We start from the raw sequence: 15191 nt of genomic DNA on the forward strand, positions 1-15191 counted from the left end.
TTTTAATTTTCTATATACAACGTGCTAAAATTGTCAACTTCAGGATTAGTAATGACTATAATTTTTTGGTTAGTGTTCACTGTACATATGTCATTTTGGCCAATTCTTTTTTTGCTATTGTCAATTTTTAGAGATGTCACTATATGTTAATTCAAATCCGAACAAAAACAGTTTCACTATAAAAAATTGCGCCAAGTCCACGTTCATAAAACTCATCTCAATAACATTTGCACTTTACAAAAAAAAATCAGACTTGTTTCAATAATTTTTAATCTCTACAAAAAGATGTGAAATACAAAAAAATACCAAGAAACCGTCATAATGTTGGAAAAATTGAAAAAAAATTTTTTTATCGTACTTGGCGCACGTCATTGAGTTCCCCAAATTTTTTCGGAAGAATTTCAACTAAAAAAAAAATGATTTCGCTTGAATATATATAATTATATATATTTATATAGATTTACATTATAAAGTATACTGAACTGATCAAAAATACTGCTTAGTGTATTAATTATCAGTTTTAGTGAAAAAATCAGTTTTTATGATTTTTTTTAGATCTTTAGTGGAAACAACTGTCAATATGGTGGTGTGGTCAAGAAATCTGAAATTATATAAAATTTTTGGAATCATTTTTTTTCAGCTTTGTCATTAATCTTTAATGAAGAACCCTATGCAATATCAAAGCTTGAAATTGCTTCGTTTAATTGTAATTAACACATTTTAATTGGCACTCATACCGCATTTTTCCAATTCAATCGGCCATATGTTTTATTTTTTAATAAACACAATTCTCACAATGCAACCGACCCAACGTATGCATGCGTATCGACTTGTATGTAGTTTGCACAACTGCGTATGACATGTCGATTTTACCTAACTTTTGTAAAACTTATTATGAAATAACATAGGTTGACTTACTTATAAATTTCTAAACATTAAAAGGATGTTCATTTATCCTGAAAAAATTTGGGGTACTTAATGACGCGCGCCAAGTACGATAAAAAATTTTTTTTTTAATTTTTTAATTTTCAACAAATTTTTTTTCAACATTATGACGGTTTTTTAGTATTTTTTTGTATTTCACATCTTTTTGTAGAGAATGAAAATTATTGAAACAAGTCTAATTTTTTTTGTAAAGTGCAAATGTTATTGAGATGAGTTTTATGAACGTGGACTTGGCGCAATTTTTTACAATGAAACTGTTTTTGTTTGAATTCCATATCTTTTTGTTAAGTGTCATTTTTTGCTCGCCTCTTAATACATTACACTTGTAACTTAAAGACATAAGTGTGCTATGCTGTATCTAGTAAACCTTCTACCTTTGATTCTATGTACAGTGTATGTAAAGAAAATGCCGCGCACTCTGATGTTTAGACACGCAAGCTTTACGTTATCTTTATCCAAATGAAGTATCTCGTCTGTTGTAGGATAATCATACATTCTTGAATGATTTCTAGTGCTGGTTTTATTTTCAATGCTACTAGAAATTTGAATAACGCGCTATGCGCGCGCCTAAATTTTAACCAATAATGAATCGTGGCCCGTTTTTTGCGAGTTTCGACCTTTGACTAACTTCAAGACTATGGTGTATTTTAATTTAGAGGAATATAATTGTTGGTTAACTGTAACGTTTTTTCGCCGAGTAAAAATACTAGTTCTCTTTCCTCCATATTTATTTTAATTTTTTTACTAGACTAATGAATTATCAAGAGGTTCCTTGAATAATTTTCTGTAACCTAAAACACTTGACGAAAAATTTATACATTATTTTATTTCTTTTAGTTTAATTTTTTTAAATTCTTTATTATCATTATTATTGTTACTAAAGTATTTTTAAGTTTAGAATTAAATTTGAAACTGCTAATAATTGACTTCATTATGGGAGTCGAATTAAAACTAGTTATAATTTTGATGATGAGCGAAAATAATATACGCGTTTACATCGGGCAACATAAAATGGAAATGAAAATACAATTAAAATCCTATTATTAATTATTAAATGCAACGTGGCCAGTTGGCTCACATTAGGCAAACACCAATTTACCACCTGATGCAAATATCATCAGCAGATAACATGTAAAATCTGATTAGAAATTAGGCGATAATCGCTAAATGTACGAAAATCATTTAAGAGTGGAGCTAGACGTCTCTCTACTTCTCAATGCCAATTAATGTACGCGGAAGCCGCGTGCATTCAGTCTTTGTTCAACCTCCATAATTTATACTTCTGTAATTGATATATTTGTTAAAATATAAATTATTATTTGAACCGTGTTACAACGCAATGTTCGGTATTTTATTAATTTACACCGTTTATTAAATAATAACGGCATTTTAATCTACAATAGTACGATACGACTCCGATTATCAGTTAACAAGGAGTATGTCGTACATTAATTAAATAATACGACGCATATACAAGATAAATTAGCTTGGCATGTCGTGTACTGAAGAGGTCTCGAGTAGTCAGCCATTTTGTTGAGGAAAGCGTCGTTTCATTGTTCGAAGAAGATCCTGGTTTGTCGGTCACCTTGATTATTCGTCTGTTCCTGACCCAGTAACCGGCCCAGCTACAGCCACGAGGAATCTACCACCGCTGGACAACGTTAAAGCACACCGAAGTGGTAGTAGTACCTGTTGTAAGTCAGGTGGTATATTGGTAAGAATTGGACGCGGTATTGAACTTACTTTGAGCTGTATTTTTCAATATTTGTATTTGACGACCATTTTGCTCTATTTTTCCATACTGAGCGATCAGCGGAGCAGTACGCGGCAAAGATTGGTTTTGTGTCGGAGCTGCATCTATCTTTCAACGAGTATCGTCACCCACGAATCGCCCTAGACCATATTCCTAACGCGAATTAAATCAATTTAGCTATTTGTAACTTTGATAGCTATCGGTTTAGTCCGCCGTAAAATCTAAAGCTCCAGGCATCTGGAGCAGCATCGACTCTTATAAGCTACGGCTTCGAGTTGGTTACACTCCGGGTGTAACGAGCGTGTCTTTTCAGTCCAGTTCGTAATTAATTATTAAATTAAAATTTAGATAATTTTTATTTTATAATAAAAATTTATTTCACTCTACGAACAGTCGAGACCAGCCACGTTACAATGGCGCCCAACGTGGGGCAGGGTGAAATCAAATTCTTTTAAAAATAAAAAATTAGTTAATTTAAAAATTCAAAATAAAAATTTTTATGATTTCCTTTTTTTTGTCATTCATTTTAATCGAGTCAGTAAAATAAATCTGCCCTTCAGGCACAGCTGCAGTATAAATCATTAACATTAAAATAAAATTTAATTTAATAACAAAAATTCATTATTTAAAAATTAACTGCACAAAGCGCGAGAATTAAAATTTGAACGCTGTATGTTTTTGGCTTGTATACAAGCCGGGAGCACGTCACCACCGCACCGCACTCTTCTTTCCCCTCACCTACGAGTTCCGGGGAGCTGCGCGAAGCAGCGACGCTTTAAGGGGTTAGGGGTAGTCAGAGGCACGAAAAAATGAGAATTTTCAGTATTTTTTTTTTGCTATTAAATCATGTTATTTTACAAAAGTAGTAATATGGCATTATTATACAATGTTTTGACTTGAAGTCACGAAAATTTCAAAAAAAAAAAATTTAATTTTAAGTTATAGCTCTCTGTGTTGACCCAGTTCCAAAAAAAGGTCCTTGCGGTGACAATCATAAGTCCTTGGATATTCATCTAAAATCAATCGGATGAAAAAAATTAGTTTTATAAATAGATAATCCTGGGCCTGATCGAAGGATTTTTTTTTTTTCAAAAATTAACAAAATGGCGGCCTCAGGAAATTTTTGTCTAGATTTTTGGGAAAATATCAACAGTTAATTGTTCTTAAAAAATCGAAATTTTTGAAAAAAAAAATCCTTCGATCAGGCCTGAGTTTATTATGTATTCTAAAAGCTGTATAAATTTTATTAAAATCTACTGAGCGATTTTCGAGTCACAGTTGTCACCATTTCAAAAAACATAGTTTTGAGAAAGACGCGTTTAAAGTTAAACACTAGATTCACGTACAGAAATACGAATTATTAAATTACTTACATCGAGTCGTCTATTCCTGGGCCATATAATAGTTCTTCAGCCATTGTGGAAGTTTCCAAAAGATCAATTTGCTGTTGCCTACGAAGCATTCTACGAAGCATTTTCAGTATACCGATGGGAATTAGACCCACAATTAAGTCCTAGGGTATCCATAATCATTAATAATGAATCTGTACCTTCATTAAATATACAAGTAGCTATGTATGCAGCAATTTGTACGATAGTAGAACTAGTATTCACGGTTTTTGGGCATATTTTTCACACTAGTTGGTTGAAGCTCTCATTATTATTCTGATTGAATCCACCTACACATCTTGAAAGTAAATTATCATTACTGAGATCGTCGTAAATCGGTTTAATAGCTTTTAAAACATCAGGAGGTAAGGGAGAATAATCTTGAGTATAAGTATCAAGCTCTCCACTTGCTTCAGCGCGATGGTAAGAGCACCAAGAATCTTCGCCTTTGGGACACATATCATGATTCGGATTTTCATCAGTCGAACCGTAGTGGTAAAAAGTTGCCATAATAGCAGATTTCATATATTCAATAGAATCGCAATGACGACGTATTGATAAACCATAGTACACAGTTAATTTGTTTATTACTTTTCCTGTAAGCCTACCTCTACCACCAAGACCTTTTTGTTTAGTTTTCAGAGTACGCAGTCGAGTCCCCATCCACTTCTGAACATGACCTATACATTCCTTTTTATTTATGGTTATATTTTTGTAAGGATCTGCTTTTATAATTCCAGAATAGGTTTTCGAATCACTATCGCCAATGTAGTTTGTATATTTAACTCCATGTTTTGTTTCAGACTGCTGAAACATTTCAATCATCGCATCCACCTCCATTTTCCCCGAAGAGCCCTTGTGATTAGCACTACACTCATTTTCATGTGATTCATACCATTCCTCGAACTCAACCGTATTTCTGTTCTTTTTCCAATACTCACATAGCTTACAATAAGCACTTTTAATGTTTATATCAAGAATCTTTCTAGTATAATAGCCAATTATAGAAGAAACTCCAAATGACGATGTAAATCCCCGTTTTTGCCAGGTTCCATCTCCCGATACAGTCAAATCGTTCTTATTTTCATTTTCACTTGTTGCTTCTTTTTCTTGATTCACAGCTTTTTTCATCAAGGCTTCTGCAACGGTTTTACCACAATCTAAAATGTGCTTCAATAATATTGTATGCGTAGCTTTATCTAAAAAAGACGGCATATCTATCAGGCCACAAAACTTGCACAAACCTTCGTATCCTATCCCTAGTATTCTCATCACAAAAATAAAGCGTCTATTTATTTCATAAGAATGCCCAATGAAAGAGCAGGAAGGAATATATTCACTGTCACAGTTATTACATGAAACTACAATTTTAAATCCCAGCCCACGTGTACTAGCTGTTAGAAATTCAATGTTTCCATCACTTTTCTTACATTTCACAAGAGCAGAAATGGCAGTAAATACCGTAATAAAATTAATTATTTGAAATTCAGAGGTGCAACTTTCGGGTACATCGTTTTCAGTATTTTGTTTCAGTTTTTTAGACGATGTACTCCGAACACTTTCATCACGTTCCGCCGTTTTTGAGTTAAATATATTTTTTCGTTTCTTTGAATACAACTTACGGATATTTTCAGATTTCCGAACTTCACTCGAAACTTTTCTCGTATCACGTCCCATAATAAATAACTTCAAAAATAATATATTTTAGTCACGCACAACTATCGACTGCTCTCCGAAACTGCCACAGACATACTAGTGACGTGGCGAAAAAAAAAATAATTTATAGCACTTATACTACCTAGAAATTGTAATTATATATATTTAGGTATTTGTAAATTTAGGTACTACTACATACACCAAAGTCTTAGATCATGGATGACAATAGAACCCTAAAAAGGGGTTTCTTGAAGCTGCTGCTAGCTATCTGCTCCCGAGCGCTTTGAAGTACCCGAGCTCTCTTTGTTATTTGTCGAATAACTCAAAAACTAATTATCGGATCGACTTGAAATTTTTAGAGAATATTTTTAAGATATTACACATAACGAAAATGCAAAAAAAAAATAATTGATTTTTTGAAAATTCTGACTACCCCTAACCCCTTAACCGAGCTTTTGTCGCCAAAATTACCTTCAGAATTACTACCATCGGAATTCCGCGCTAATACTGGCCCAAACAGCCCGTCACCTAGCAACCGCCGAGCCGCCATACTGTTTTCCGTTTGGTCGTTTATTCACCACTTACTACACCCAATCACAATAGACAAGTGTAGAATTTTGCTGTTCATTTACAAACAGATATTTATATTCAAGTAAACAATGTCACAGTTGACCTAATTTAATTCATTACACTGGTTTAATAATAAATATTTAGTAAATATAATGTGACACGGCTAAATTTAAAAATAGTAAAAAGGAAAATGTATTGTAGCTAAATCGAAAATTTGGTATTGTTGTTTAAAAAAAAAAAAAAAAAAATTAACAAAGGACGCAATTACGTGTTATTAAATGTAACATAGGCTGTAGCCACTTGGTAAATTGAGGATGGGAAATTCTATCAATTAAATTATTTTTTACAAGTAAAAAAAATATATTGCCCCGTGTATTGTAAGTACAATTTCATGATATAGTTTATACTCTTGTGTGTACTCAACTAATTATTTATGTAAATATAGGAATGAAAGATTTGAACGAGTGAGATAAAACAATAAGCGAGAGAAAACAATTACTGATTTGGAAGAAGAAATAGTTAAGAAAATATTAGGAACCACCAGTTTCTCAGATCAAGGCTTTTTTATTTAGATTATATTGCACAGTATAGTAAAGACAAAAAAATCTCATTTATTAAAAAACTGGAATTATCTGTGAGTACCATTTAATTAATTGATAAGCTATTGCTTGAGTTGTTCAAACAAAAAGCTAACTCTTGTGTGAATATTTCTGGAACTGTCACTGAATTAAATCCACAAAAAATAGGTAATTCACACTATTATCTTTTGGTACTATTAATATTACTATTATTAAAATTATTTGCAATTATTATCACTGTCAGGGAATCTGTAATTGTCTCAAGCTATTTTTAATTATTTTATTTCTGTAAAAGAGAAACCATCAATAGACTGATTAGTAGAATTAATCAATAATTATTATAATTCAAATATAAAATTAAAATACGAAAAATTTACGCGTTTATAGACAATAATTAACTTATATAAAGGATCACAAAGAGGTCAGTTGATTTATTTTAAAAAAGAATAAAATATTAAAAATAATTCTGGTCACAGCCAAAACACTGTCAGAATAATTAAGTACAGTAGCGCTCAAAAGTATTTTGACAACATAAAATTTTTTAATATTCTTTTAAAATAAAAGCCTATCGGAAAATGTATTGAGTATAATGTAGAGTAGTGTAATTGCGACTATTTAAGCGTATCAAATTACAACTTGTTTGTTTACACACCGCGCCACCGAACGTACTTGACTTACCGTGAGCTCAAAAGTATTTTGACACACATTTGACTTGAAAAACTCTCGCAGATTACTTGTTCCTTAGTTTTTATTATTACATATATTTACTTGTTGTGGTTACTTCAATATGCCTAAGTGCAAGGAATATTCTAGTGATTTTAAAAAAGCCGTTATTAATGCATTAAAACAAGGAATTAAACAAACAGAGGTTGCTCGTTTGTTTAAAGTGTCTCGACAGTTAGTTAGCTTATGGAATAAAGTCTATAACAAACGAAAAACTGTCGAAAGTAAGCCTCGAACAGGCCGCCCAAGAAAAACTTCTTCTTACATCGATCATATTATAAAAAATTTATCAGCAAATGATATACGGATGTCCGCTGTAATGATAAAAAATGAATTAAAAGAAAAATATAACGTAGATATTCATGTTTCTACTGTTAAACGACGCCTAAAGGTCCTAGGGTTACATGGCCGAAGACCGGCTAAAAAACCTTTAATATCGAAAAAAAAACAGGAAGTATCGTCTTGAGTTCGCGAAACGGCATATATCGTGGTCAAGTTTAGAGTGGTCTAAAGTTTTATGGAGTGACGAAAGTAAATTTAATTTAATGTCATCTGATGGTATCAAGTACATTCGGCGTCCAGTAAACAAAAAATACGATTATCGGTATCAAATACCCACAGTTAAACATAGAGGTGGTAGTGTGATGGTTTGGGGATGTTTTTCACGGTCTGAAGTTGGACCATTAGTTCGAATAGAAGGAAAAATGGATCGGTTCATGTATGCAAATATATTAAAGTCTCAGATGTTACCATATGCTAAACATCACATGCCAGCTAAGTGGTATTTTCAACAAGACAATGATCCCAAACACAGATCAAAGCATATTAGTGACTTATTAAATCGTGAAAAAGTTAAAGTTCTTGAGTGGCCTAGTCAAAGTCCCGACTTGAATCCGATAAAAAATCTCTGGGAAGAATTGAAACGTAGTGTAAAAACCCAAAATTATTCAAACAAAAACGCTTTGTTTGAAACTCTAAAAAATGAGTGGGACAAAATTCCAATAAGTCGATTACAAAAATTAATCGACTCAATGCCGGAGCGATGCAAGGCTGTCATAAAGGCCAAGGGATATGCTACTAAATACTAATATATTTATTGCTGTAAATTATAATTATGCGTTAAATTAGTTTTTTTTCAAAAATGTCAAAATACTTTTGAGCCACCATTTTCCTAATATTTTAAAAATTAAACTTTCTTTTATTACGAATAAGAACCTCTTTGACACTATTCTGTAGTTTATTCAAAAGATGTTAAAAAAATAAATAAATGATTATTGTGTTTCATATTTATTTTTAATTAAACCATTAAATATATTTGTCAAAATACTTTTGAGCGCTACTGTAGATTCGACGAATATTCTTCGCTCTGATCACCAGATATAATTATTTTCATTGATTTATTTATAATTCGTCAAGGTTTGTTAATTAGAATAAATACTAGAAGTCTTATTCATTAATGTGATTCCATCTTTTGAGAGAGATAAAATTTTAAATTTATTTAACAATACAAAACTTAATTTTTTCAGTCATAATATATTAAAAAAATTAAACAGGGGTTAACTATATTAAAAGATAATTAGTAGTCTGGATTCGAGTTCTTGAGTGACTGACGGCATTTTAAGAATCGACCAGAATACCCTGACAAACGAACTGACTCCCTTATTACTTTTCATAGTCAATTCAAATTAATCTGAACGATGGCAAAGAAAAATAAATATAGCCACCACAGAGCTGCGCGTTTTGAACAATTAAACCTATCAAATATTTGCGAAAAATCTTCAGAAAACAGTATCACACCTCAGTCCTCATTAGACGCAACCATTAACCAACCAAAAGTGACACAGGTTCAGATCCTAAATCCTCCGTTGAAACTATTTCCAATTCCTGATGACAGACAATCTCTAGCTATACAAACAAACGCGGGGGTAAGACTCCTTACCCCCTGGGCAAATACCATAGATTATTGATATGAGTTTATTAACGGCTTCATTCAATCAAGACAAATTATCCCAGCCAGCAAAAGATGCTGTAGCTATCACAGACTTTATACGCCGGTTGTTTCAGCGAGTCGATCAAATAGATGGTAAATTAGAACATGTATCACAAGCTTTAATCATGTTATCGACTACTACAGTGACCACTAATAATTTACAAGCTGCAGTCGAGACGGTTTGTAAAAAAATCGAGGCGTGCGATCAAAACATTCGAGATCGAGTCACAATGATCGATAACCGTGTCGTACAAATGGAAACTCAGCACAATCAACTTCGAGATAGTGTCCAAACACTGGACTCTCAAGCTACTGCGGTCCGAGAATTGGGATTGCAAGTTCACGACCTACGGGACGAAGTTGTTAACGGAAACGAAACAAATTCAGCTATGAAACACGAAATCGGGAAAATAGGGAGCGTTACGACTAAGTTAGGGAAAATGTTAACCGGAGCGCAAATTGCAGTACGAACAATGCTGAATTACACATCTAGAATCGCTAAGGCAGTCGCGTCGGTACCAGAAATACGCGAAAGGTTATGGACTGATGAGGAAGCGAAAAAATGGTCTCAATTCGATCCTAAACTACTTAGTTCGACTCCACCCAGTGACAATTTAAAAAATATGTCAGCCAATGAAGAAAGGTTGTTTCAGCTAATTCGAGAAATTCCACGTATATCACTGAGAGTACCCGTTTCTGGTGCTACCAGGACTGACACACAACCAGCGCAAAACCAGTCAACAGGATTGGATGACTCACCAGTACACTATTCTAGCTGAGTCAACCAGACAGGATCAATATTAAACAACTTAACAGAGGATCAGTTAAATGAAATCTGGCAGGAGTTAGCTAGAATTGGTACGAAAAACCAATCCCAGGTTCCATCGGAAGGAGCTGGAGACAATGCTAGGAATAACACATCAGGAAACCGACCGTGCGACCAAGAAGATTTGATTGTTTCGGAAAAATTAGCACGCGCACGCAATCTGGGTTTTCCTGAAGAGGAAGCTCAACCTAAAATATATTTACAGGAATTACAGGAGTTCAAGGCAGAGCAGCAAATACTTGATAAGGACGCAATCAGTTTAGTTAAGACTTTATTTGCTAAAACACACGCCCAATGGTTACGTTTAAACTCCCATAGATGGACCACTTGGGAAGATTTTGTGAACGCGTTTACTATATATTTTATCCAACCTAGAGTCGACTCAGAGATCAGTGCGGAGATTTACAATAAATACCAAACAGCTGACCAGGAAGCTCGAGTATTTATTGACGAAATGCAGAAATTGTTCATAGAAATGACCAGTCCACCATCTGAAGAAATTCAAGTCAACATCATTGCCCAGAAGCTAACCAAACAACTACAAGTTGAGCTGAGAACTTCACCAACTACCTTCACAGAGTACATCGGCTTTCGTTTCACAGTCAACATGGCTATGACTAATTTACAATATCTAAGTAATGCGTACGACGAAAATTAAAAATTCTTTGTCAAGAAAAAATCACACACTCAGCCTCCTGCCTAGATTCGCGTCATACAATCACCAGAAATCATTCAGTTACATGATGAAGGAGCCATCAACGACACAGAAATCGACTTGTCAATTAACTACGTAAAGAACAATTATTCACAGCGCAGGGGAAATTTCACGCGAAATCAAGGATCCGATTCTCAGTAAAATCGTAAATTCAAGTAGCTTACAAGTCTTTAAAAAAGAAGTTTTCAATTACTTATTAAATCTCGATAATTAAAACGACGTCAAATAAATCACAAATTTGAGCTTAATTACTCTAAAGATTGAAAATTAAAATGGATAAAATCAGTGCAATTGCAGATTTATTATGTTGAATTATCATCTGAGTTGATGATATCAAAATAATTTATTTTTCTGCCCTCCAGGCGGAAAGTGGCAACTTTCGGCCCGCTGCGCTAAACGAAATTGCCGCTTTCCACCTCTGTCGGACAGAAAAATAGTATACAAACCTATGGCAGGAAAATAATAAATATCTCAGATCACATATATGTCGACCTCGGCTTCGCCTCGGGCAACATATATGTGTTCTGAGACATTTCTCATTTTCTTGCCACAGGTGTGTAATATACTATTTTTGCCCTCCGGGCGGAAAGTGGCAACTTTCGTCCCGCTGCGCTAAACTAAGTTGCCGCTTTCCGCCTTCGTCGGACAAAAAAATAGTATACACTCCTCGGGAAGTAAATAAGAAAGCCTCAGATCACATGTTTGTTGACCTCGGCTTCGCCTCGGCCAACAATTACATGTGATCTGAGACATTTCTTACTTTACTTCCCTAGGTGTGTAATATACTATTTAAATTATTATTTTCTGTATTAAGTCTTAGGTTGAATATATTTTTATTATATTTATATACGAATTGTTTAAAATAATTTTGTGCAATACATTATTATGTACTCACAGAAACAAAAATTGTCTTCTTGTAAAATTGTTATAGTATGTAATAGAAATTGCCATTTGGCCTGTGCCTTGGCATTAATGAATAAATAAAAAAATCGCGTAAATCACACTGCAGATGTAAGGAACTCAGATTCCAACAGGAGCCCGAAAGACCAAATTCCTCCTAAGTCCCCCAATCATTGCGAATATAATCCTGAGACTAGATCCTTAACTTCCAATCTAACATGACACTAAATTCCAATTGAGAATATGACAATAGTACAGACAAATCGACATAAGACGTTCAAAAAGTCAAAAAGGATTTTATGTGGATATCTATAAATAATACCCATTACTTTATTGAATTAATAACTTACTATATAAAGTTTACTTATCCCAATTAAGTTTTTTTATTCTTTCGTTTACGAGTATTTAGATTCAGTATACTATAACCTTTTATAAGTTATATTTTCGCGTTTTATGTGTTGAGAAAAAGTTGACTTCGTTTAACTAAAGTTCTATTTGAAATTTATTTAAATTCTATTTAAATAATACTAACGTTGGAAACAACCTGTTATTTGATATAATAGTTATTATGTGAGTAACATTATTATTTTTCATTATTGAATAGAACCGAAGTGTCATGAAAAAAATATTTTTGTATCTGGAAATAAGTTAATACTATGTTAATACTAAGTTTGATAATTAATATTCAATTAATATTACGAAAGGATAAAGCCAAAGTTGTAATCAACAAACACTAAATAAAAAATTATAGATTGGTAAATGAACAGCGAAAATTAATTTCGTTTAGGATTAGAGATAGCAGCTCAAAGCTTTGTTTCAGGTGCATTGATCCACCGCTACCAAAATGGATATTGAGTTAGCAACAACTAAAAGTTTAGCAACCTCAAGCCGGGGGGGACTGCAACGTGGCCAGTTGGCTCACATTAGGCAAACACCAATTTACCACCTGATGCAAATATCATCAGCAGATAACATGTAAAATCTGATTAGAAATTAGGCGATAATCGCTAAATGTACGAAAATCGTTTGAGAGTGGAGCTAGACGTCTCCCCACTTCTCAATGCCAATTAATGTATGCGGAAGCCGAATTCATACGAATTAATACTAGTTATAATTTTGATGACGAGCGAAAATAATATACGCGTTTACATCGGGCAACATAAAATGAAAATAAAAATACAATTAAAATCCTATTATTAATTATTAAAGGAAGCCACAAATGTTTAAGGTAGTTCGGTTATGAAAGCAATCTTTTAAAAAATCCTCGAAAGATATCAAGTATGTCATTATTACTTTGACATTTTATATTAGGGCGGTAGTTTTTAAAATTCATTTTACAGATTGTAATTTTTTGCATTGATGGCAATCTTTAGAAGAATCTTTTCTCATTGACTCTTGTAATTAATTCAAATAAAAAAAGTCATAAGTAATTAATTAATAATAACGTGTGCGTTTCGGGACACTCGACAGAAGTGATAAAAATTCAACTAATCTAAGTTGAACTATTTAATATTGAAATTGCTTATTAACTTGAGAAAAGCTTAGCTTATTACTTAAATTTTATATACATTGATATGATTATGTGAGGAAAGGTTATTTATTAATAAAATCTTTTATTGAGTATAAAATATATTTTATCCTTAGTTACAATTCTTGAATAAGTACATTAGAATTTTGTGTATGTACATTATTAGTATCATTGTTTAATCCTATAAAAGTAACAACTGGCTTATGGTAGCTATAATAAGCAACGAAATCATATTATATATTATGGTCTTTTAACGAAAAACTTACATGCTATCGCTATTTATTTAAAAAAATTATAAAATAAAAAATACTTACAAGCTTTATTGATTGCCTTACAATTTGTTCAAAAATACGAAATTGAACATAAAACAAATACTTCGTCTGATGTTCAAAAAATTACCTGTGATTCACCGAATAAAAAAATTCGCATGTGATAAAAGTTATCTTCTGATACAAAATAGATAATATTTCATGAAAAATGAATATTAAAACTTTACATAATTATATTAATATTTTTAATTTAAATTTTGAACGAATACAATCCATTACTAAAATAAAATTAATATAATAACAGACTGTAGGTAAATTTAATTTGATAACCATGTAAGCAATTTATGTCATTTTTCAAAAGTGATGAATTATGACTTTAAATGATAATTTTAGTATTAAATTGAATTTGATTTAATCGAAATACGACTATTCTCAAAAAGATTGGATGACTTTCTCTCAGAATTACTTTTTACTAATAAATAAATTTATTTGTTACTATTGCACGCCTCATAAGCGGAGCGTTGAGGTGATGCTCTACTCTCAACATTTCAAAAACACCGGTCTTCCGAAACTCAAAATGACTTTTTCTTACTTATATAACACTCACAGGATAATATGAGTGCACAAACATCAAGTTAAATAATCTATCAAGCACATATGATATATTTTAAAAACAATTATTATTTGTTTAATATAATAAATAAAACATTCAAACTAATCAGTCTTGGACGTCCGTGTGTCTGTGTTTACGGATCCGTGTATGTGACAGAGAAATTGGACGAAAACATTATCTTACCGGAAAATTTTTTTTTTTATTATATAGTCATACACTGTGCTGATTCCTAGTTAATATTAGCGTTTTTATTACTGTCGTTTAATTATAATGTCGTTTAATTATTATTTATAAAAAACTAAAAACGACCGTGTACTTGTATATCTATATATATTTTTAGTTGGTATATTTTTTCTCACCTTAGAATTATGGCGCCACTATTTTATTTTTATCTATATTTATTTAAAAAATAAAGATTAGCCTTAAGCCATGTGGGAAAAGTTGAGATCGGTGCATAGGCTAAGTAAATATCTCACGAAATGGCGCGAACTTTGAATTTGATTTAAAAAAATCTTTTGCAATGATTTAAAAAAACTGATGAATTTAACTCCAGCAGCAATCTTTCGATGGTACTAAATGCCTGGGGTGATGTCAGTACAGTAAGGCTGGTAAAAGCTGTGAAAAGTTACTGTAATTACTCAGTTTCTAGTTTTATTGCAAAATGCTAATGAGTACACGACAGATAATCTGAAACTTTTAACATTTTTTTGCACGCCTCATAAGCGAAGCGTTGAGGT

At 32.4% G+C, this 15191-nt stretch overlaps 1 long non-coding RNA gene across 1 annotated transcript; it reads right to left on the reverse strand.

Moving 5' to 3' along the window:
- Positions 1 to 5678: 5678 nt before the first annotated feature.
- Positions 5679 to 13027, reverse strand: LOC123263039. The gene is made up of 2 exons (XR_006509079.1): positions 12944 to 13027; positions 5679 to 5772 (listed from the first exon to the last, which is right to left on the reverse strand). It is a non-coding gene; the product is annotated as an uncharacterized LOC123263039 (long non-coding RNA).
- Positions 13028 to 15191: the final 2164 nt, after the last annotated feature.

The sequence above is a fragment of the Cotesia glomerata genome, linkage group LG4, assembly GCF_020080835.1.
Source record: "Cotesia glomerata isolate CgM1 linkage group LG4, MPM_Cglom_v2.3, whole genome shotgun sequence".
Classification (NCBI taxonomy): domain Eukaryota; kingdom Metazoa; phylum Arthropoda; class Insecta; order Hymenoptera; family Braconidae; genus Cotesia; species Cotesia glomerata.